At 35.6% G+C, this 22,913-nt stretch overlaps 1 protein-coding gene across 1 annotated transcript in view; it reads left to right on the top strand.

The window, feature by feature from the left end:
* Positions 1 to 22,913, top strand: part of EDIL3 (EGF like repeats and discoidin domains 3) — a 580,643-nt gene that overhangs the window by 290,180 nt on the left and 267,550 nt on the right. The window lies entirely within an intron of this gene.

The following is a 22,913-nucleotide window of genomic DNA, read 5'->3' as shown; positions in this document are numbered from 1 at the left end:
CAAAATCTGCTTCCAGTGAAGCTAACCAAATCATAGGATACAGCCAGGAAAGAAAATATCAGCTAAGGTAGGTAAATCTCATCTCATTGATGTGACATTCAATGTGGAGTTTGGATGAAAGCAGGGTACCTGAACTCCTTCTGTATGAAAAATTAGTCTGAAAAGTATCAACAATTATTACAAATATTGTTATGATATACTGAAAAATAGCTGAAACAGTTAATTAATCAAAGTATTTCTGGATTTCACTAAATTTATTCAAAAGTAACAATAACAGGAGATGAATTTAACCTAGCATTTAACTCAACAAAATAGGGTGGGTCATTCTGAACAAAGGAGTCATGCAATTGTTAGGCAAAAAGGAAGGCTTCAAGGAGAGCACTAATTTAATTTATTTAAATTTAATAGCCATTTATTAAGTGCTTAATCAAGGCACTGTACTAGAAATAGAAAGAAGAAAAATGAAAATAGACTGGTTCAAGAAGTTTACTTTCTCCTGGGGAGAAATGACAGGTACACAAAAAGGAAAAAATAAAATATGTGAAAAGGAAATAAAATGCATTTTTTTGGAGGGAGAGGGAAAAGGACATAATAATAATTGAAAGAATCAAAAAATAATATCCTGAGCTGTCTCTCTCTCTGTCTTTTTTTTTTTTTTTTGGGCAGGGCAATGAGGGTTAAGTGACTTGCCCAGGGTCACACAGCTAGTTAAGTGTCAAGTGTCTGAGGCTGGATTTGAACTCAGGTCCTCCTGAACTCCAGGCCAGTGCTTCATCCACTGCGCCACCTAGCTGCCCCCCTTGAGCTGTCTCTTAAGCTGAACTACAGTAACAGAGACGGGAAGAAAGTACACTTCACACATGAGCCAGGATTTAGACTGGTTTGTATATAAGAGCTAGGAGGACATCTATACAATGAACTATACAGTACATAAGGGGGATTATGTAATACTTTAAATGGCCAGTAGAGAATTTGGTATTTTATCATAGAGTCAATAACTTCTTAAGCAGGCGTTGACATGGCTAGACCTGTCCTTTAGGAATATCAGTTTGGGAGCTACATGGAAGATACATTAGACAGAGGAGAAAAACCTACTTCAGTGAAACCAGCTGGAAGTTGTATTGGTACATCAGAAAGAACACTGAAAAAGAAAGAGAGAAAGACAGAGTGGGAAAAGAAACTGTCTTTGGAGTAAAAAGGACTTGGTTTCAAATTCTAATTCTAATTCTTGTTCCCTGGGTGTCCTTGGGCAATTCATTTAACCAAACTTGCTTCATTTTCCTCATCTCTATGATGAGGGAGTTAGAATTGATGTCTTCTTTTTTTCCTCTCCATAATAAAAAAAAAAAACAGACTTCTCTATTAGTCATTTAAAGTCTCATATAATCTAGAACCAATCTAGTTTTCTAGACTGAGCTCAAATTAATCCCTTTCATGTACTCTAGATCCTTGATCCTATTATTCTCAAGAGGAGGCTTATTAGAATATTGACAGTGAAGGAGGTGATGAGGTCTAAAGAGAAATGTTGTAAAAGTAGAATTAATAAGACATCAATTTGTGGAACAGGGAAGAGGTAAGATTATGACTGAGGTAGAAAACCCAGATGGACTTCTAAGTCCTATGAACAATAAGATGGCAGATTAGACCTTTTCTCTGATCTCACAACCTCTCAAATATCTTTAAAGCAGAAATTATGCATCAAAGATAAAGCAACTTCAGGTGTTTCTGTGGTTTAGAACACCTAGAATTCAAAAGATTAAAAAAAAAAAACATGACCTAATGCTCACTGTCCCTAAGATCATTTAGCACCCCTCTTCCATTTTCCCATTTTACCAGCAATAAGGTCATATTACCAGACCCAAGTACATAACACAAGTTTACATCAAAATCCACCCCAGTACCTCCTCCCCCCTTTACTCTTTCCAGTGCCAAAGAGACCCTAGCTTGAGGCTGAGAAACTTTGCTCAAACCTCAACAGTCAGGCCAGCCACAGTGCTTCAGGAGCAAAAATCTACTTGGTGATGCAATCCAGAAGCACCAGTACTACAAAGTTTTCAACTGCTGGTATTGGAAAAAGCAGGTTCTGAATTGCTTGTATAAATAATGTCTGAATATAATACATAATGAATATATTTATAACAAAATTATTTTTGCATATAATTTATTTTAATAATATAGTATTAGTGTATAATAATTAATATAGTATTATATTATGATTATTATAGATAATTATAGTATTCCAGTGTTAGTGTATAATAATAAATGCAATAATAAAATTTATAAACCTTTATTGAATCTGATTAAAAAGAAGAAAGCTCAAAATCAAATCAATAAAATAGCAAATGAACAAGGTAAAATAACAGAAAAATCAGTACACATTATACATAGTTATCTGCTAACCAAATTGAGAACACAATATAGAGGGATGCCTTCAAAACCATAAAATATTCGGGGCAGCTAGGTGGTGCAGTAGATAGAGCACCAGCCCTGGATTCAGGAGGACCTGAGTTCAAATCCTGTCTCAGACACTTGACACTTACTAGCTGTGTGACCCTGGGCAAGTCACTTAACCCCAATTGCCTCACCAAAAAAACAAAACAAAACAAAACATAAAATATTCAAACTATCAGAAGACCATATGGGTATTTTAAATACTGCAATATAATAAAAGGAAGTAGTTCTAGCAAACCAGATAGATTGATACATACATACATACATACATACATACATGATAGATAGATAAATAGGTAGATAGATGATAGAGATAAATATAGATATAGTCCTGGAGATAGACAGAGATAGAGATTAGAGATTGGATAGACATAGAGATGATATAGCTAGAGAAAGAGATAGATTCAATTATAGAGCATCTTTTTTTGTGGGGCAATTAGGGTTAAGTGACTTGCCCAGGGTCACACAGCTAGTAAGTGTCAAGTGTCTGAGGCCAGATTTGAACTCGGGTCCTCCTGAATCCAGGGCTGGTATTTTATCCACTGTGCCACCTAGCTACCCCCTAGAGCACTCCTTAAAGAATAAAAGGGTAACTTAGATATCTAGAGGAAAATTCTGTTCTCATGGCTAGGGTATGGCAATATTAAAAAAGTGATTATACTGGCAAAATTAATTTATACTTTTAATATTATACAAATCAAATTACTTAGGAGATACTTTACAGAACTTTATAAAATAATACAAAATCTATTTGAGAAAGCAAATGATTTAGAATATAAAAGGAAACGAAAAAGTTAGGATGAAGGGGAAACAGCATTTTCAGATCTCAAACAATATTATAGAAAAGCAACCATGAAAACCATCTGGTATTGGTTTAGAGAATAAAGAGATAGGCTGCTGCAATTGAGTAAATGAGGAAGATTAAGTAAAAAAAAAATAGAACTCAATAAACCAATGTTTCATAAAGTAGAAGACATAAGTTACCTAGGACAAATTTCCCCATATGATACTCTTCTGGGAAAATTGTAAAGTAGTTTGGCAGAAATTAGGCTTAGACCAATACCTGATAGCACAGGCCACAATATGTTCTACATGGATTTGTAACCTTAATATTAAAGATTATACTGTAAAAAAATATAGAGAAACAGATAATATAACTTTCACAGTTATGGGTGAAAGATGTATTCTTGATGAAACAAAATAGAGAAAATTACAAAAGATAAAATTGATTACCTTACATGTAATTGGGAAAAAAAAACTATAAAGACAACATTAATTCATCTAGGAGAAGGGAAATGATTTATTTGTATAAAATGCAAATAATTAAGTGATCAAAGTATATGAACAGAGTTCTCAAAAGAATAATTTCCAAGTATTTACCATTACTTGAAAAAAATGCTCTAAATCACTAATACAAACAGAAATAGAAAAGAAAACCCTAATGTTTCACTCCACACTCTGGGAAGTGGCAAAAAATGGAAAAAAACAATACTGACAACAGTCAATAGTGTAGGGTTGCAGGAAGAAGGGCATGCTAAAGCTTTGTGAAGTTGTGAAGTGGTATAATAATTTTGGAAAATAATTTGGAATTATGAAAATAAAATGACTAAAATGCTCATACACTTTAAAACAGAGATTCCATTACTGGGCTTACCTAAAAGAAAAAAATTCCCCATGTAATCAAAAATGTTTATAGCAGCACTTTTTGTGATAGCTAAGAATTGGAAAAAAAGTAGATGCCTGTCAATTGGGGAATGGCTAACCACTTAGTGGTACATGAATGTAATAGAGTTCTACTGTATTGTAAGAAATATGTGCGATTAATTCAGAAAATCATAGAGTTATATGAACTAATATAGTACAAAGTAAACAATACCAATTAAACTGTTTGCACAATAACTACACAAACCTAAATGCCGAAGAAACCAAAAAAAAAAAAAAAGTAACTCACCCTTGACAAGAATAGTTAAGTGAAGAAGAGTGGTAGGTTTCTGGGGAGAAAATAATGAGTTGTTTTGGAGATGTTGAGTATGAGATGCCTATGGGAAACTCAGGTTAAATTGTTTAATAGTTCCTTGATTAGAGCAACTAAAGCTAAAGAAAGTGGTAAAGCCTTGATTTATAGATTTGTTGAACATTTTAAGAGAGATAAAAATGGAAACCATGGTAGCTAATGAGATTGCTGAAGATAAAGTAAAGAAAGATAAGGGGGTAATGGGTAATTATGAGATAGAAGCACTAAGGGAAAGATAAAGAGAGATCTATACCACTATTAAAACCACTTTTCTAAAAAAGGACCTTGCTTGTCAAGTTGTAAATTATTCGACTTGGTAGAAATAAAATTGACATTGATATACCCCTGCAGTTTTTGTATATTATGCCTATATTATAATTATATGTGCATGTGCTGCATGTATACTTATATATACATGTACAGATATATGTACATATGTGCTGTCATACATATGCATGCATATGGAAATTTAAAGTGTGGAAACTCCTTCAAGCTACTTTGTAATTCTTCTACAACTTAAGAGATTTAGGGTGTTGATCTGAGAAGTCCAAAAGCATGACTTGAACCAAAGTTTTACTGTCTTTCTCATCCCAATGCCCCCTATCAATCCACTATCTTCTATTTATGTATGTACACATACACGCATATACACATGCTCCTCCACACATGGATTCACATTTGTTTATTGTTTATTATTTATTTATTTAAACATGATGTTATGTGCACAGGCACAATGTCAAATGGATAATAAAAATATCTGGTCTCTATACTAATTCATAATCTGACAAGAAAAATAAAGAAATGTACGTATGTGTGTGTGTGTGTGTGTATACACACACACACACACACACACATATATATACACTAAATACTTCATACTAAATAACTAAATACAATATAAATTAATAGAAATAGGCAATTAGTTCTTCTAGGTCATGACTTCTAAAAACTTATAAAATACTCTAGTACATTTGTGGAACTTTTCCATACCTGCCCCAAGAGTTTCTTCTAAGTTGGGTCAGGGTTATTCCTCCATTATACATAATAGAATCTGACTGACTTCGAAGCTAGACAATTTAATTCTTTTCCCAGTACTAATTACTCAGTAACAAAGAGCCCAACTTTCTAACCTACCACTGGTCTTGGATGCTTCCTTATCAATAAAATTCCACCTGGTGGGATGTCAGCTCCTTGAGGGCAGGAACTCATATTTTCTTTTTTTGTCTGAATCTCTAGACTCTACTAAATGTGTGATATAGAGTAGTCAATGGATATTTATGTCTAATTGAATTGAATTAAACTGAAAAAGGATTATAGTGTCCTAGATTATGAGTAAAAAGAGACCTTAGTATCCATCTAGAGCAACCATATAGGCTCAGGAGTTCAGAGAAAGGGAGAGAACCTTTAGAGTTCATCTAGTCAACTTACTCATTTAACAAATGAGGAAACTTAAGCCTAAAAAATTTAAATTACCTTCTCAAGTTAACACAAGTAATAAGTGACATGACCAGAATTTAAACCCAAGTCTTCTGAATACAAAAGTTAAAGGTCATCTTCAGGATTACACAATTAATAAGTGTATGAGACAATGTTTTTGGCACTGTAGGTAGGATACCAGACCTATTATAATGATCAGTTTACAGCTACCATAGGAAATACCCTTTGACTCTATTTAAAAAAAATAAACTAATGATAGGAATCAACAAAAAATTGCATTTTTGTATATCTCCTCTGTGATTAATCTTTCATTTGAAAAATATATAGTGATATGCTAGAACTAGCTCTAATCAGCTTGCAATAGATAAATGTTAAATTTATAGGATTTATACCTCAGAAAGAAGTTATTGCTACAAATTAGAGCTTGATTTATTGTTTTTTTGATTGTCAAGACAAGAATGTGTTAATAATGCAGATTAAACTTAAAAGTGTATGTGTATCCATTTTTTTCTAAGTTCAATTGTTAAACATTTACCAGCACACCTCAGTATTGTTTTATAAATTTTGCCCGAGTTCAATGAGAATCTAATAAAAGGCTCAGGGAATGAACTAATCATCACTAAAATATAGGACTGTTGACCGTATATTAATCATAATCCTTGGCATTTATGTAGCATTTTAGGTTTTACAGTGTTCTTTATACCCATTCTCATTTGGGTCTCCCAATATTCCTGATCACATGTAATAGCCTGCAAGGACCTTCCTTGTTAAATTACTTAGAGAGGGAACAGATATTCCCAACCTTGGGCCACTGTGTTCTGTGCCAATCAGCACAGAGTTCAGTTGGATTGTAAGCAGAATACAGTGGACTAAATACAGAAGAGGAAAAATGAATTATTCAATAATAGCATAAAAGTAGCCTTGGGAAATGGTCACTTTCTGAATGGTAGCATTTATAACTTTAGAAACCATTGGAGTTGGAGAATGATTGGAAAAGAATCTGTCAGGGCAGTAGTAGGAAAGGATCCTGATTGTTGGCTTTATGACAGCTTACTCCTCTCTTGGATTAGTCAGCTCTAAAGGTTCCTATCATTGGCCTGGATAATTTAAATTGACTATTTTTTTTTTTAATGTATGAGGTATTTTATTTTTTCCGTTACATGCAAAGATAGTTCTCAACTTCTGCCCATACATGCTTTACAATTTCAGATCTTTCTCCCTCCCTCCCTTCCCTCCCCCCTCCCCTAGACAGCAGGTAATCTGATATAGGTTATATCTATATATCTCTATACATATACATATAGATATATATATATACACACACACATATATATACACATAATAACATTAATCCTATTTCTGCATTAATCCTGTTACAAGAGAAAGAATCAGAGCAGTGATGCAAAACCTCAAAATAGAAAAAAAAAAAAAAACAACAGCACCCAAAACAAAAGAAATAATATGGTTCAATCAGCATCTATACTGCACAGTTCTTTCTTTCTTTTTTTTTCTTGAATTTGGAGATCCTCTTCTATCATGAGTTCCCTGGAACTCTTCTGTACCATTGCATTGGTGAGAAGAATATAGTCCATCACAGTAGGTCAACACTCGATGTTGATGATACTGTGCACAATGTTCTTCTGGTTCTGCTCATCTCACTCATCATCAGCTCACGTAAGACCCTCCAGGTTTCTCTGAACTCCTCCTGCTCATCATTTCTTACAGCACAATAGTATTCCATTGTATTCATATACCACAACTTGTCCAGCCATTCCCCAATTGATGGGCACCCCCTCAACTTCCAATTCCTTGCTACCACGTAAAGAGCAGCTATAAATAGTTTTGTACATGTGGGTCCCTTTCCCCCTTCCATGATTTCTTTGGGCAAAAGACCTAAAAGTGGGATTGCTGGGTCAAAGGGTATGCACAGCTTTATCACCCTTTGGGCATAATTCCAAATTGCTCTCCAGAATGGTTGGATCAGCTCACAGTTCCACCAACAATGCATTAGTGTTCCAATTTTCCCACAGCCTCTCCAACATTTATTATCTTCCTTTTTTGTCATTTTAGCCAATCTGATAGGTGTCAGGTGGTACCTCAGAGTTGTTTTAATTTGCATCTCTCTAATCATTAGAGATTTAGAGCATTTTTTCATATGGGAATAGATAGCTTTGGTTTCTTCATCAGAAAACTGCCTGTTCATATCCTTTGACCATTTCTCAATTGGGGAATGACTTGGATTCTTATAAATTTGATTTAATTCCCTATATATTTTAGAGATGAGGCCTTTATCAGAAGCACTGGCCTCAAAAATTGTTTCCTAGCTTTCTGCCTCCCTTCCAATTTTGGATGCATTGCTTCTGTTTGTACAAAAATTTTTTAATTTAATATAATCAAAATCATCCATTTTGCATTTTATAATATACTCTATCTCTTGTTTGGTCAAAAACTGTTTTCCTTTCCAAAGATCTGATAGGTACACTATTCCTTTCTCTCCTAATTTACCTATGGTATCACCTCTTATGTCTAAATCATGTATCCATTTTGACCTTATTTTAGTATAAGGTGTAAGATGTTGGTCTATGCCTAATTTCTGCCATACTATCTTCCAGTTTTCCCAGCAGTTTTTGTCAAATACTGAGTTCCTATCCCAGAAGCTGGAGTCTTTGGGTTTATCAAACACTACATTACTAGTGTCATTTACTACTGCATTTCCTGAGCCTAGCCTATTCCATTGATCTACCACTCTATTTTTTAGCCAGTACCAGATAGTTTTGATGACTGCCGCTTTATAGTAAAGCTCCAGGTTTGGTACCGCTAACCCACCTTCCTGTGAATTTTTTTTCATTATTTCCCTGGATATTCTTGATTTTTTGTTTTTCCAGATGAATTTTGTTATTATTTTTTCTAGCTGTATAAAATAATTTTTAGGTAGCCTGATTGGTATGGCACTGAATAAGTAAATTAATTTAGGCAGTATTGTCATTTTTACTATATTAGCTCTGCCTATCCATGAGCAATTGATATCTTTCCAATTATTTAGATCTGATTTGATTTGTGTGAAGAGTGTTTGGTAGTTGTGTTCATAGAGTTCCTGGGTTTGTTGTGGCAAGTAGACTCCCAAGTATTTTATATTACCTACCGTTACTTTAAATGGAATTTCTCTTTCTATCTCTTGCTGCTGGACTTTGTTGGTCATGTATAGAAATGCTGATGATTTATGTGGATTTATTTTATATCCTGCTACTTTGCTAAAGTTGTTAATTGTTTCAAGTAATTTTTGACTTGATTCTCGAGGATTCCTTAAGTATACCATCATATCATCTGCAAAGAGTGATAGTTTTGTTTCCTCCTTGCCTATTCTAATTCCTTTAATTCCTTTCTCTTCTCTGATTGCTAAAGCTAACATTTCTAGGACAATATTAAATAATAGGGGTGATAATGGACATCCCTGTTTCACCCCTGATCTCATTGGGAAGGCCTCTAATTTATCTCCATTGCATATAATACTTGCTGATGGCTTTAGGTAGATACTGTTTATTATTCTAAGGAAAGCTCCCCCTATTCCTAAACTCTCTAGTGTTTTTATTAGGAATGGGTGCTGTACTTTGTCAAAAGCTTTCTCTGCATCTATTGAGATAATCATATGATTTTGGTTGGTTTTCTTATTGATGTGGTTAATTATGTTAATAGTTTTCCTAATGTTGAACCAGCCCTGCATTCCTGGTATAAATCCCACCTGGTCATAGTGTATTATCCTGGTGATCACTTGCTGTAATCTCCTTGCTAATATCTTATTTAAGATTTTAGCATCAATATTCATTAGGGAAATTGGTCTATAATTTTCTTTCTCTGTTTTTGCTTTGCCTGGTTTTGGTATCACCACCATATTTGTGTCATAAAACAAATTTGGTAGAACTCCTTCTTCACCTATTTTTCCAAATAATTTGTATAATATTGGAATTAATTGTTCTTTAAATGTTTGGTAAAATTCACCCGTAAACCCATCTGGCCCTGGGGATTTTTTCTTAGGGAGTTCATTAATAGCTTGTTCAATTTCTTTTTCTAATATGGGTTTATTTAAGGATTTTATTTCCTCTTCAGTTAACCTGGGCAGTTTGTATTTTTGTAAATATTCATCCATTTCATTTAGATTGTCAAATTTATTGGCATACAGTTGGGCAAAATATTTCCTAATTATTGCTTTAATTTCCACTTCATTGGTGGTAACATCACCCTTTTCATTTTTGATACTGGTAATTTGGTTTTCTTCTTTCTTTTTTTTAATCAAATTAACCAATATTTTATCTATTTTATTGTTTTTTTTCATAAAACCAGCTCTTAGTTTTATTGATTAATTCTATAGTTTTTTTTGCTTTCAGTCTTATTAATTTCTCCTTTAATTTTCAGGATCTCTAATTTAGTGTCTAATTGGGGATTTCTAATTTGTTCTTTTTCTAGCTTTTTAAGTTGCATGCCCAATTCATTAATCTCCTCTTTCTCTTTTTTATTCATGTAAGCATTTAGAGCTATAAATTTTCCCCTAAGCACTGCTTTGGCTGCATCCCATAGATTTTGGTATGTTGTCTTATTATTGTCATTCTCTTGGATAAAGTTATTGATTGTTTCTATGATTTCTTGTTTGGCCCATTCATTCTTTAGAATGAAATTATTTAGTTTCCAATTGATTTTCATTCTACTTTTCCCTGGCTCTTTCTTACATGTAATTTTTATTGCATCATGATCTGAGAAGGATGCATTTACTATTTCTGCCTTTCTGCATTTGACTATGATGTTTTTGTGCCCTAATACATGGTCAATTTTTGAAAATGTGCCATGTACTGCTGAGAAAAAGGTATATTCCTTTCTATCCCCATTCAATTTTCTCCAGACATCTATCATGTCTAACTTTTCTAGTAATCTATTCACCTCTTTCACTTCTTTCTTATTTATTTTTTGGCTAGATTTATCTAATTCTGAGAGGAGGAGATTCAGATCCCCCACTAGTATAGTATTACTATCTAATTCCTCTTGTAACTCATTTAACTTCTCCTCTGAGAACTTGGATGCTATACCACTTGGCGCATACATATTTAATATTGATATTACTTCATTATCTATAGTACCTTTAAGTAAGATGTAATTTCCTTCCTTATCTCTTTTAATGAGATCTATTTTTGCCTGCACTTTGTCTGAGATAAGGATTGCTACCCCTGCCTTTTTTACTTTAGCTGAGGCATAATATATTCTGCTCCAGCCTTTTACCTTTACTCTGTGTGTATCTCTCTGCTTCAAATGTGTTTCTTGTAAACAGCATATTGTAGGATTCTGGTTTTTAATCCACTCTGCAATTCTCTTCCGTTTTATAGCAGAGTTCATCCCATTCACATTCACAGTTATTATTACTGACTGTCTATTCCCCTCCATTCTATTTACCCCCTTTGTACTTTCCCCCCCTTCTTTCACCCTATTCCTCCTCACCGACGTTTTACTTCTTACCCCTGCCTCCGCCGATCTGCCCTCCCTTTTTATCACCCCCCTCTCTTTTCTTTACCCTTTTCTCCCTTGCTTTTGTCCTCCCTTCTATCAGTCCCCCCCTTTCCCTTCCCCTTTTGTTTCCCTAAAGAATGAGTTAAGTTTCTTTATCCCAATGAACGTATATGTTATTCCCTCTTTGAATCAAATCTAATGAGAATAGGGTTGAATCCATGTTCCCCCCTCCTTTCTTTCCCTCTATTGTAATAGGTTTTTTCCACCTCTTCATATGATATAATTCATCCCATTCCACCTCCCCTTTCCTCTCCTCCCCATAGACTCCCTTTTTATCCCCTTAATTCTTTTGTATCATCACATCAAAGACAATTTATATTTATACCCTCTATATAAAGTCCTTCTCTCTGCCCAAATACATTTACAGTTCTTAAGAGTTATGAGTATTATCTTCCTGTGTAGGGATATAAACAGTTTAACCTAATAGGGTAACTTTTTTTTCCCCCTCTGTTTACCTTTTTAAACTTCTCTTGAGTCTTGTATGTTGAGATCGAATTTTCTATTCAGTTCTGGTCTTTTCACCAGGAAAGATTGAAAGTCCCCAATGTCATTAAATGTCCATCTTTTCCCCTGAAAGAAAATGCGCATTTTTGCTGGGTAATAGATTCTCGGCTGCAATCCAAGCTCCTTTGCCTTCCGGAACATCATATTCCAAGCCTTGTGGTCCTTTAATGTTGAAGCTTCCAGGTCCTGAGCAATCCTGACTGTGGCTCCATGATATTTAAATTGCTTCTTTCTGGCTGCTTGGAGTATTTTCTCCTTCACCTGATAATTCTGGAATTTGGCTACAATATTCCTTGGAGTTTTCCTTTTGGGGTCTCTTTCAGGAGGTGATCGGTGGATTCTTTTAATGATGATTTTATCCTCTGATTCTATGATATCAGGGCAGTTCTCCTTAATAATTTCCTGGAATATGGTATCTAGATTCTTTTTCTGGTCATGGCTTTCAGGCAGTCCAATGATTCTCAAATTGTCTCTCCTCGATCTGTTTTCCAGATCAGTTGTCTTTCCAATGAGGTATTTCACATTTTCTTCTATTTTTTCATTTTTTTTTTATTCTGCTTGACTGATTCTTGGAGTCTCGTGGATTCCTTATCTTCCAACTGTCCCACTTTAATTTTTAAGGCATTGTTTTCTTCAGTGAGATTATGCAGCTTTTTTTCCATTTGGCCAAATGAATTTTTTAAGGCTTTGTTTTCTTCAGCTTCCTTTTCCAAGCTGCTGATTCTTTTTTCATAGTTTTTTTTTGTTTTGCTTTCATTTCTCTCCCCATTTTTTCTTCTACCTCTTGCAATTGATTTTTAAAATCCTTTTTGAGCTCTTCCAGGAAGGCTTTTTGTTCTTGAGACCAATTCACCTTCCCTTGTGAGGCTTCAGATGTAGACAATTTGAGGCTATTGTCCTCATCTGAGTTTGTGTTGGCTTCTTCCCTATTGATACAGAAGCTCTCAATGGAGAGGGCTCTTTTTTGCTTCTTACTCATTATTGCAGCTTATTTATTTATTCTTTAAGTTGAGGTCTGCTCTGGGGGCACCAGGGTCCCTGTTTTGGGCTTCTTATGCAGGGGTATAGGTGCTGTGTGACCGGGCTTTTACTCTGAGGACTTTATGGTGTGTGGAGTTCCCCCACCCTGCACTTCTTGTCTGATTGTGCTGGGCCAGCCAGGCGCCAGACCCCAGCGTCTGATCCCGCCGTTCGTGGCCCTCTCGGCCGGTGCAGGTAGGTTTTTCCACTGTCCTTCTTGGCCACCAGATTTTTGAGCCAGGTTCTGGGAGCCTCAGTTGTTCGGCTGTGGCCCGCAGCTCCTGCTGACTTGCCCCGACCCCCTCGGCGCTGGGTTGCTGCCCTGCGCTGGGCCTCCCTTTTGCCCGAGTCAGACCGACCTTTTCCTGAAGTCTTCTAAATTATCTCTGGTTGGAGGACTGTGTCTCTCTGTCTCTTTGCAGGTTCTGTAGTTTCAGAATCCGTCCAGAGGCTTGATTTAATGTTCGTTTTGAGGGAACAGAAGGAGAGCTCAGGCAGCTTGCTGCTTCCTCTCCGCCATCTTGGCTCCGCCCCCAGGCAGATTTAAATTGACTATTAATGATTATAAGATTCCCACAAGGTTTATGTGACATAGATAGTCATATGAATATTGACATTTGGTTATTGGTTTAAAGAAATTATTTACATCATTACCAACAAATATTTGTTAAGTGTATAGTGTGTCAAGAACCTAAGTTTGTTGGGGAGGGAAGATACATATATTCAAAGACATGAACTCTTACTTAATGGAAGTTACATTCTGGCAGGGTGACATGATACTTGCATAGATAGTTATAATAAATAATAATACATAAATGTATAATTCACATGAAGGAAGCTGCATGAGATTTGAGGTGGAGAAAGGTCAATATTAATAGAAGATATAAGGATCAGGGAAACAGTCCTGAAGGAAAAGACACTGGAGTTGGACTTTAAAGTTTATTCAGGAACCAAGTTTAGTTGAGGCATGGGTACAATATAAATTCAACATCTCAGCTGGAGAGATGAAGTGGGGAAAAAAGAAATCCTTCATGTCTTTACTTAGTTTTAGAAAAAGAAGTCGACAAAATGTAGAAAGTGGAGAAAATTCAAAGGTAGCGTGTTAAAAGGATGTAATCCACAAAGACCCTGGAGATGTTTTGATATCTTCCTCGAAGTCAAAGTCAAATGGGGACTCAAGATCAAGTGATTAAAAAAACACCTTTGTGGCTAATTTTTAGAGTCAAAAAAGCTTCTGTAGGGGAAAAAAAAAACTATAAAAAATTTAGAGCCCAAGTAATAAAAAGAAAATTCACAAAGTATGACTTTATAGAGACAAAGAAGACTTTGAAAATCACTTGAAATACATAAAAGGGAAGAAACCAATAAGAGAACTAGACCTTGATGATTTGGGGGCCAAGTGTAGGCTCAGATAGTAAGACTATGTACAGTTCATGAAGCAGATAGAATTTCTGCCTTGCTCTTTACCAAGGTGGATATTGGAAAGAATTCCACTTACAAATTATCTCCTCGAATACATAGGGTAGAGATACAGGATTAACTACTGTTTATTTGTTACCTACACATTGTTTATAACATTGTACAAGTCTATTAACTTCTCTGGACTCAGTTTTCTCATCTGTAATATAAAGATCTTGGACTGTATGACTTCTAAGATTCCAGCTCAAAGTCTAACTTCCTGTTATTCTATCAGATAGTTAATACTCAGACTATTTTCATCAGCTTAGTAAAAATAAATGTAGTCATATCCCTGGGAAAATATAGTACCTACCTGAGAAGTTTTAAAGGAATTGGAGGATAAAATTGAGAATAATTTGACTAAAATAAGTAACTATCTGGTACCAGTGGGAAGAATTCATTAAATACAGAAATTGCAAAATTAGTTAGAGGGATAATCTGAAAGTCTAGAAGGGTAAGCATGATATCACAAAAAGTGTTGCACTAAAGGACAGAAGTTTGAACACATACACCAAATGGTTGTAACTCATGAAATGACTTAAGAGTGTCCAATGAGAGATTCAAACAAAATGCTATGAGGAAGTTGAAAGAGAAATGATCAATTCTAGGTAGTGGAATTGGGATAATAATAATTATAAACATATAACACTTTAGGATTTACAAAGCCCATTCCACATATGTGACTATGTGAGGTAGATGTTGAAAATATTATAATTCATATTTTATATCTTGGACTAAAAAGAACAATTAGATAGTACCTACTCTGTGCCAGCCACTTGTACTAAGCATGTTATACAAATATTATCTGATCTGATCTTCCCAACAACCCTGTCAGGTGAGTGATATTATTATCTCCCTCATAGTTGTGAAAACTGAAGCAAACAGAAATTAAGAGACTTTTCTAGGGTCATACACCTACTGTGTCAGAGGGCAGTTTCAAACACAGGTCTTCCTGTCTCTAAGCCAGTGTTTTATCAATTGTGCCACTAATTGCCTGTAAATGATGAAACTGAATTTTTGAGAGGGACAGCAATGATTCCAGAGTTGTACAAATTGTATCTTAATGTGATGGGATTTAAACATGTCTTCTAAGTCTAGAACCAGTATTTCTTCTACTACATCAAGCCATACCTTATCCAAGAGGTTTTAGGAAGAAGAGATTCAGTGGGCAATTGGGATTAAGTGATTTACCTAGAGTCACACAGCTAAGTAAATGTCTGAGGTAAAATTTCAATTCAAGTCCTCTTGACTCCAGGACCAGTGCTCTATCCACTGTGCCACCTAGCCGCCCCTTATATGAAGTATAGTAGTGTGACACAACAATAGCAAAGTAGGGTTAGGCCACAGAGGCCTTAAATGATTGGAACATTAATGTATACTTTGTTCAGCAGGCAATGAAAAAATTCTTAGGAGAGAAGCAATGAAATCAGAGCAGTAGTTTAGAAAGATTACTCTGGCAACGCTATGAATGGGAGAGGGAAAGACTACAGGAAAGAAGGCCACTCAAGAGACTGATGTAGTAGTACAGGTTGACAATGATGAGAACTTGAACTGAACTGCAGAGGATATGGAAATTGGGAAGAGATATGAGAGAAATCATGGTATTGGAATCTACAGGACCTGCCAAGGTTCAGGTAAGAGGCAAAAATCCTAGGATAGATAAACCATAATCTGAACCAGTATGGCTATTCAGTGTCTTGAGTCATTTTTACTCTTAAAATTGGGGGAAATCCAGTTAATTATAATATATTTTGGAGACATGTAGAAGTTTCTTTAGAAATATTTATATGTGAATATATATCGAATATAAGAATATGTAATGCAATACAATGATATTTTCTATATATACACATACGTAAACATATATACATATATTTATATACACACATATATACATGCATACACACATTATTTTCCATGTATATGTGTGTGTGTGTGTGTGTGTGTGTGTGTGTGTGTGTGTGTGTGTGTGTATGGGGGCAGCTAGGCGGCACAGTGGATAAAGCACAAGCCCTGAATTCAGGAGGACTTGAGTTCAAATCTGGACCTCAGACACTTGACGCTTGTATGGAGCAAACTGCCTCAGTTTACCCAAATAACTCGAGGAGACCACCAAGTCAAGCAGAGACAGATTTATTACATTCCCACAGGAATAGGCAAGCTCAATGCCTGAGCCGCACCAGCTAATACATGCCTTGACCTTATATAGGAATGTTGGTCAGAGGTGAAGTCCCCACGCACAGTAAGTCGAGCTCAGAATCTAACATCCTATCCTGTCTCACCCAGGGTGCGTCGTCAGCTAGTGATCAATGTATGGAGACATGCATACGTGTTCCAGGAACAAGGAGGAAAAGGGGAGGGGGAACAAGGTCAAACCAAAGGAAGAGGAAACAGGGGAGTGACAGTCAGATGTTTCAGATATCACAGTTCCCACTGACTCCCCTCTCCAGGCCGCTGTCTCTAAAGATATTCAACCTGAATAACAGGAAGACTCACTCAGGTGCTTCAGCATTGTTGAGGATGACAGGGTTAAAATTTATCTTCAGTTATGTTGGGAAGAAAAGAATAATCCATTGTTGGGACCCCAGGGCCAAGGGGATTCCGCTCTGAGAAAAAGAGACATGTCACTTAACATCTGGTCTCAACTTAATTGCTGCATCCTGTGCCGAGCCCTGTCCTTTCTTCTTGAGTCCTGAGTATTGAATTGGTGGGCAAACTCCCTGACCCACTGACTGGGGTTCTGACACATGATGGATTGCAGACAAAACTAATATGTAGCTGACAAGTGGGGAGACTGAGCAGAAGTAAAAATACTGTTAATTGGCAATAAAACTTAAAGGAGACAGTGAGAATTTGACAAGCAATAAACTTCTAAACTAACTATACTGGGGAAGGGCTGGGTACCTTCCAGACCCCATCCTCAGAGTTTAATCTAACTCAAATCCATAATCATATCATACACACTTAATAACTGTGTGACTCTGGTTAAGTCACTTAACCCTCATTTCCCTGCCAAAAAAAAAAAAAATTAAAAAGATCAAATCAGATCTCTGTGGAACTGGATATCTTTCATATACTTATATAATATAAAAATATATTTTTGTAATTTTCTTATGAACATTAACATTTAGGATTTAATTAGACATGATTTATACAAATTGAAATCAAATTCCAGTTAGATTGCTAGCAGTGTTCATTACAGGACAAATAACCTCTCAGCGTGTAAAATATTGTTGTTTTAGACTAATGTACTGTAAGAATTATTATGATTTGGGGACCCTATCTTGGCTACAATTAGAAAGCCCCAGGCATGTGCCACACAGCTCCCTCCGCCCCAGGCACGCCCCAGCCAGCATGGATATGCACAGAAAACCTAAGCACCAGCTCCCTCTGGGAGCCAGGGTATGCAAGGAAACCCCTTGCCTCAGCTGGCCTTGGACGCCACGCCTAGGGGTGCCAGTGAATTAGCTTGGGGTGTGTGGTTGGTCATCCCAGGTTTTCTGTGAAAGAAGGTTGTTTTTTTTTTTTTTTATTTTAGGAGTAGAGAGAAGGGGGGCGACATGTGGAGTAGAGACAAGGAGAAGAGAGTAGGGGGAGGAGATGTGGAAAGTAGAGATGAGGAGACAGAAAGAGACAATAGAAAGAGAGGGAAGATCATAGCAGCAGATGAGAAAGCTAAACACGGATGTGCAGGGGGATAGAGAGAGTTTACAGGTTGTATGTCCTGCTTTCTTTGTCCCTATTTCTAAATTTGTTCCCACACCTATAATCCCACTTTTGTTGTTTATCTGAAAAGAGGCTTTTTAATCTCCTTTCTTATCAGTCTGGGAGGAACAGTTGGGGAGGGGGCAGCATTTCCCATATTAAATTTGGCCCTTACAGATTGGTGGCCCTAAGGGAGTTAACTAACCTAGGAGATCTTTTAAAAAACCCTTTCCAGTACAAATATTTCTAAGATACATATCTTTCTCCAAAATCACACATTTCAGAAGTACCCAATGTACAAATGGTTTTCAGATATATCCAATTCAAAATAAATCCAAAATTTTCGAGAATGATATATACATGCAAGGATTATTTAAATATTAAAGAAAATAGTATGTTTTTTTAATATAGCTACCACAAAGGTAAACAATAAAATGGTTACATTTCTTTGAAATGAAATAGACAGTTCTCTACTTAACAAAAAGAGCTACTAGAAAGTGCAAATGTAAAGGATTTTTTAAAAAAGAGTAACAGCTCCTGAGCTGAGAATGGCAGTAAACTTTCTTCACCTTTGCAAACTAGATTCCACCTTAACCACTGATAAAGGTGATAATTGCTGTTCTATAGAATCAGATACACTTAATTATAATTTGCTTTGGTGTTGGTAGTAGCACTGGCCTGCTGAACAAATAACTGTGAGGTTTAAAGGTTGATTTATCTCAATGATTAGAGTTGCTTCAAATGCCCTTTTAATAGTGTTTATTGTGTAAAGAATTGAAAGATTTAATGAAGCAAAGAACAACAGTCTCGGCATATCATTAATACTTCATAAAATGTCTCTTGATTGTGATCTTATTGCTGAATGTGAAAGCTTTCTTGTGCTGTAAACACAGAAAGTGAGCAAAATCTGGCTTTGCTTTTGTTCAGTACAAATTTAATCATGAATCTGAGACAATACGTAGTTCTTTCTGAGAATTGCTATGCACTTGATATATTTTTAACTCAATTTTCCTCATGTCTGTCTGTCTAATTCTGTATGTCTGTAGTGGAAATTGTGAATTTCTCAGACTGGGCACATTAAACAACAGGATAGGATACAATTTTTGTTTTACAGATGGGAATAAAAGGGAGGTTAAGTGACTGATTCATGGTCATGTTATTGGATTAGAATTAACTGTATACTACATTTGCTGATGACTTTTCCTATTATATATTATTCTAATCATTTTAAGAGGAAAATGAATAAAGATTATTTCCATTTAATATTGCCCACCTCCTTTCTCACTTTTCTTTTTTGGTTTAAAACACCCAGCAGAAGCTCATCCAACTCCGTAAGAACTCTAGTCAGTTTCATATCTAGAGGCAGAGTTTAGTCCTTAGGGAATACTTTGAACAAAATGAAACATTCTTTGTCATTGCAGGATGAAACAGGAGCTAAATTACAGAAGCATAAAACTGTTTACCACTGACTTAGAAAGGCAGAGGAAAAGGGATTCCTTATTCAATCCTATATTTACCCTTCCTCTTTCTACCTCTCTATTCTATATCCAGACTTCTACCTTGAAACTTGAAAGGAAAGGAAACATTTCATCTGCAGTCTATCTCTGTCACAGGGCACATTAGCATGTGATATGCACATAACTGTTTAAGGTTTGCAAATTTATTTCATTTGATCTTTACAACATCCTTTTGAGGTACATATTATTAATATCTCATTTTACAGATGAGGAGACTGAAACCCAGAGAGTTTAAATGTCTTTCCTAGAGTAATACAGCTTGTAAGTTACAGAGGCAGAATTCAAACTTAGGTATTTCTGAAGCTAGAGCACAGTATACTAGCCATCCTGCTACCTAGCTGCTGGTATACTTTACCCATCCTACTATTCCTGTTACTCATTGTTCCTTTAGTATGCCATTCACATTTGCACCTTCAAAACCTTACTCATACAACCTTTTTGCCTAGAATGCCACACCTTCTTTTTCACCAGGATAAGGTCTATTATTTTGCAAATGATCAATTCATGTCTCATGCCTTCCTAAACTAAATTGTAAACCCCTAGAGACAGCACTGCATCTTATACCTCTTTGCATCCCAAACTCTTATCATAGTTTAAACTAAGAAAAATGGAAAGTGATTTGCTTATGGACCACCTAGCTAATAAATGTCAGAGACAGCACTTGAACCTTAGTCTTAATGATTGGGTTCCAATCCTCTATCCCCTGGACTACAGGGCTTCTCTGACTTTGTACTACTTGTCCTCAGAGGGAAACGACTGGAAGCATTTTGTGGGAAGATAAATTTCTTCCCAAGATAATAAAAACCTGCTAATTATCAGGTCTCTCAAGAGGTGACATAAATTATCTCATGTATTAATGTGTTTCCTGTGTGCCAGTCTTGTCAATTTAAGAGGGAGTTTTTCCTGATTACGATGTGCCTGGAACATAGACATTTGGACCTTGTATAGCTCCCTTGACTTACAGCATCTATGAGAAATTTACAAAATGGTTGTTGAATTGAATGACATTTCTTTGCTGCTTCCTACTTAAGTAATTTTGCTCTTCACTTTACTTCTCTAAGTCTCAGTTTCCTCATCAGGAAAATGAAGAGATTTCAATAGAAGACTTCTAAAGTTCCTTCTAGTTCAAATTCTAGAGTCTAATGAACTATATGCCCCATGAAGGGCCAATGAGGGAAAAAAGAGAGGGATCTGGTGGTTTAGTGTTGCTGTCTTTGACTGAAGAAGATTGAATAGAGGAAGGAAATGATACAAACATATTAAATGTATCTGCTCAGTTGCAGAACCATTTGTAACCTTGGACCCTGTATCATCTAAACTTTTAGTCTTCATTTTAAATTGGCATTTGTGACAGAACAGTTTGAACAGTCAAATCAATGAGTTTATGCAAACCACATATTAGGCACTGAGCTAAACACTGAGAAAGGCAAAAAGAATGTTCCTGTACCCAAGGGACTCATAGTCTAATGAGGAAGATGACACACATACAATCCTGAACAAACAAGATTTACACTAGCATTAAGGGGGACTGGGTAAGGCATGTGCTAATTCTTATTTACATATCTCTAATGTTAGAAGATAAGGAACGAAGTTTATAAAGCATGGCTACTTATTTCCTGTGTATCAGTTACTTACATGTCCCTGTTTAAAGAGGGGAAGAGAAAGAAAGGGAAAAAAAAATTATAATATGATATCACAAAAGGTTTGTCAAGAGTAGTTCTATCATGTCGGGGTGTGTGTGTGTGTGTGTGTGTGTGTGTGTGTGTGTACACATGTGTGCACATGTGTATTCTTTTTATTATTATCATTCTATCTTTTGTGGACATTATCAATCTCTCCTTTTACTGTTTCATGGAGCCTAGTGAGCACAGATAGGGCATTCTTTTAGTTTAAATAACAATCATCTCACCTACCCCAAAAGAATTGAAACCATCATTTACATATTAACCTTACAAAGATAGGAAATACCAATGTAACTTAGGTGGGGAAATTGGATCCAATTGGAAAGATTTGAAGGAAAAGGAGAGTGAGGGAAGCAAGTTAGGGAATTAGACCATTGTGTACTTTTGCTTACTTGGGATTTAAGAATGAGAAGTCATTTTTAGATTTGGATATTAGGTTAGTGGAAGAAATTTCTATACCCCTGAATTCATTTGCGAACTAACATGTTTTGGGTTTTGTTTTGGTTGGGTTTTTTTTTTTTTTTTGGTATATAAAAAAAATTCCGTGTTCAAATACACACATAGGTGTGTGTATGTATGTATGTATTTAAATTGTGAAATCAACCTTAAGAGTATTTGGTTACTTATCTAGATCTGCTACCATAATCTTCCTATATCATTAACTTATACTTTACTCTCCCCCAACTTTTTAGAATACTTTATGAAAATTTAAGGACAATATGCTTGTTTTGGTCAGCAAAATATAAAATGTTCTTGTTGTTTTCGGTCAAGCCCACCTCTTCATGACACCACTTGAGGTTTTCATGTCAGAGATACTGCAATGGTTTGCCATTTCATTCTCCAGTTTATTTTCCAGATGAGGAAACTGAGGCAAACAGAGTTAAGTGACTTGGCCAGGCTCATAGAATTAGTAACTGTTTGAGGGCAGATTTGAACTAAGGAAGATCGGTCTTGCTGAGTTCAGGCCTGGCAATCCATACGCTGTGCTATCCATATGTTTTATGTACTGTCTAAAATTGACTAGGAATATTATTTTCTCCTAATTTTTGTGTTTTTGCCATATTTGTGTAAGGAAAAATAGCATTCCCCTAATAAAGGTCTCCTAAATTTTTGAAGCTTTGTAATAAAATAAGGATCTTATTTTCTTTCTACATTTATTATGCTTAGGAAATAACTAGTTTTAGTTTTTGCCTCCAATTTGCTTCTCAGCTCATTCATCAAAGAAAAACTATTAAGAAACAAACAACTCTGTCAGTTAGAATTTTAATGAATTAAGATGAAATGATATAGTTTTAGTTGGCAGCTGCTGCTGCAGGGTAGGTTTTTCAATGTTGGAACTAATATTAATTTAATCTCATGATTAGGGTTAATTTGTTGTTTAATTTGATGAGTACATTGAACATTTTCAAAATATTCATGGTTATTTTAGGAATCCAACTATTGCGTGTGACCTTCTCTTTGCTATGAAATACTTGATTTCATTTTAATTCAATTCCAGTTGATTGATAGATAATACTACATTTGTTTGACTGCTTTTTGTATCATTTTTGTTCCTGAAAGAAAATACATACCATA

This window comes from Dromiciops gliroides, chromosome 1 (assembly GCF_019393635.1).
Source record: "Dromiciops gliroides isolate mDroGli1 chromosome 1, mDroGli1.pri, whole genome shotgun sequence".
NCBI classification, from domain to species: Eukaryota; Metazoa; Chordata; class Mammalia; order Microbiotheria; family Microbiotheriidae; genus Dromiciops; species Dromiciops gliroides.
Note: the sequence above shows the minus strand (reverse complement) of the source record. Positions and strands in the feature narration are given on the sequence as shown.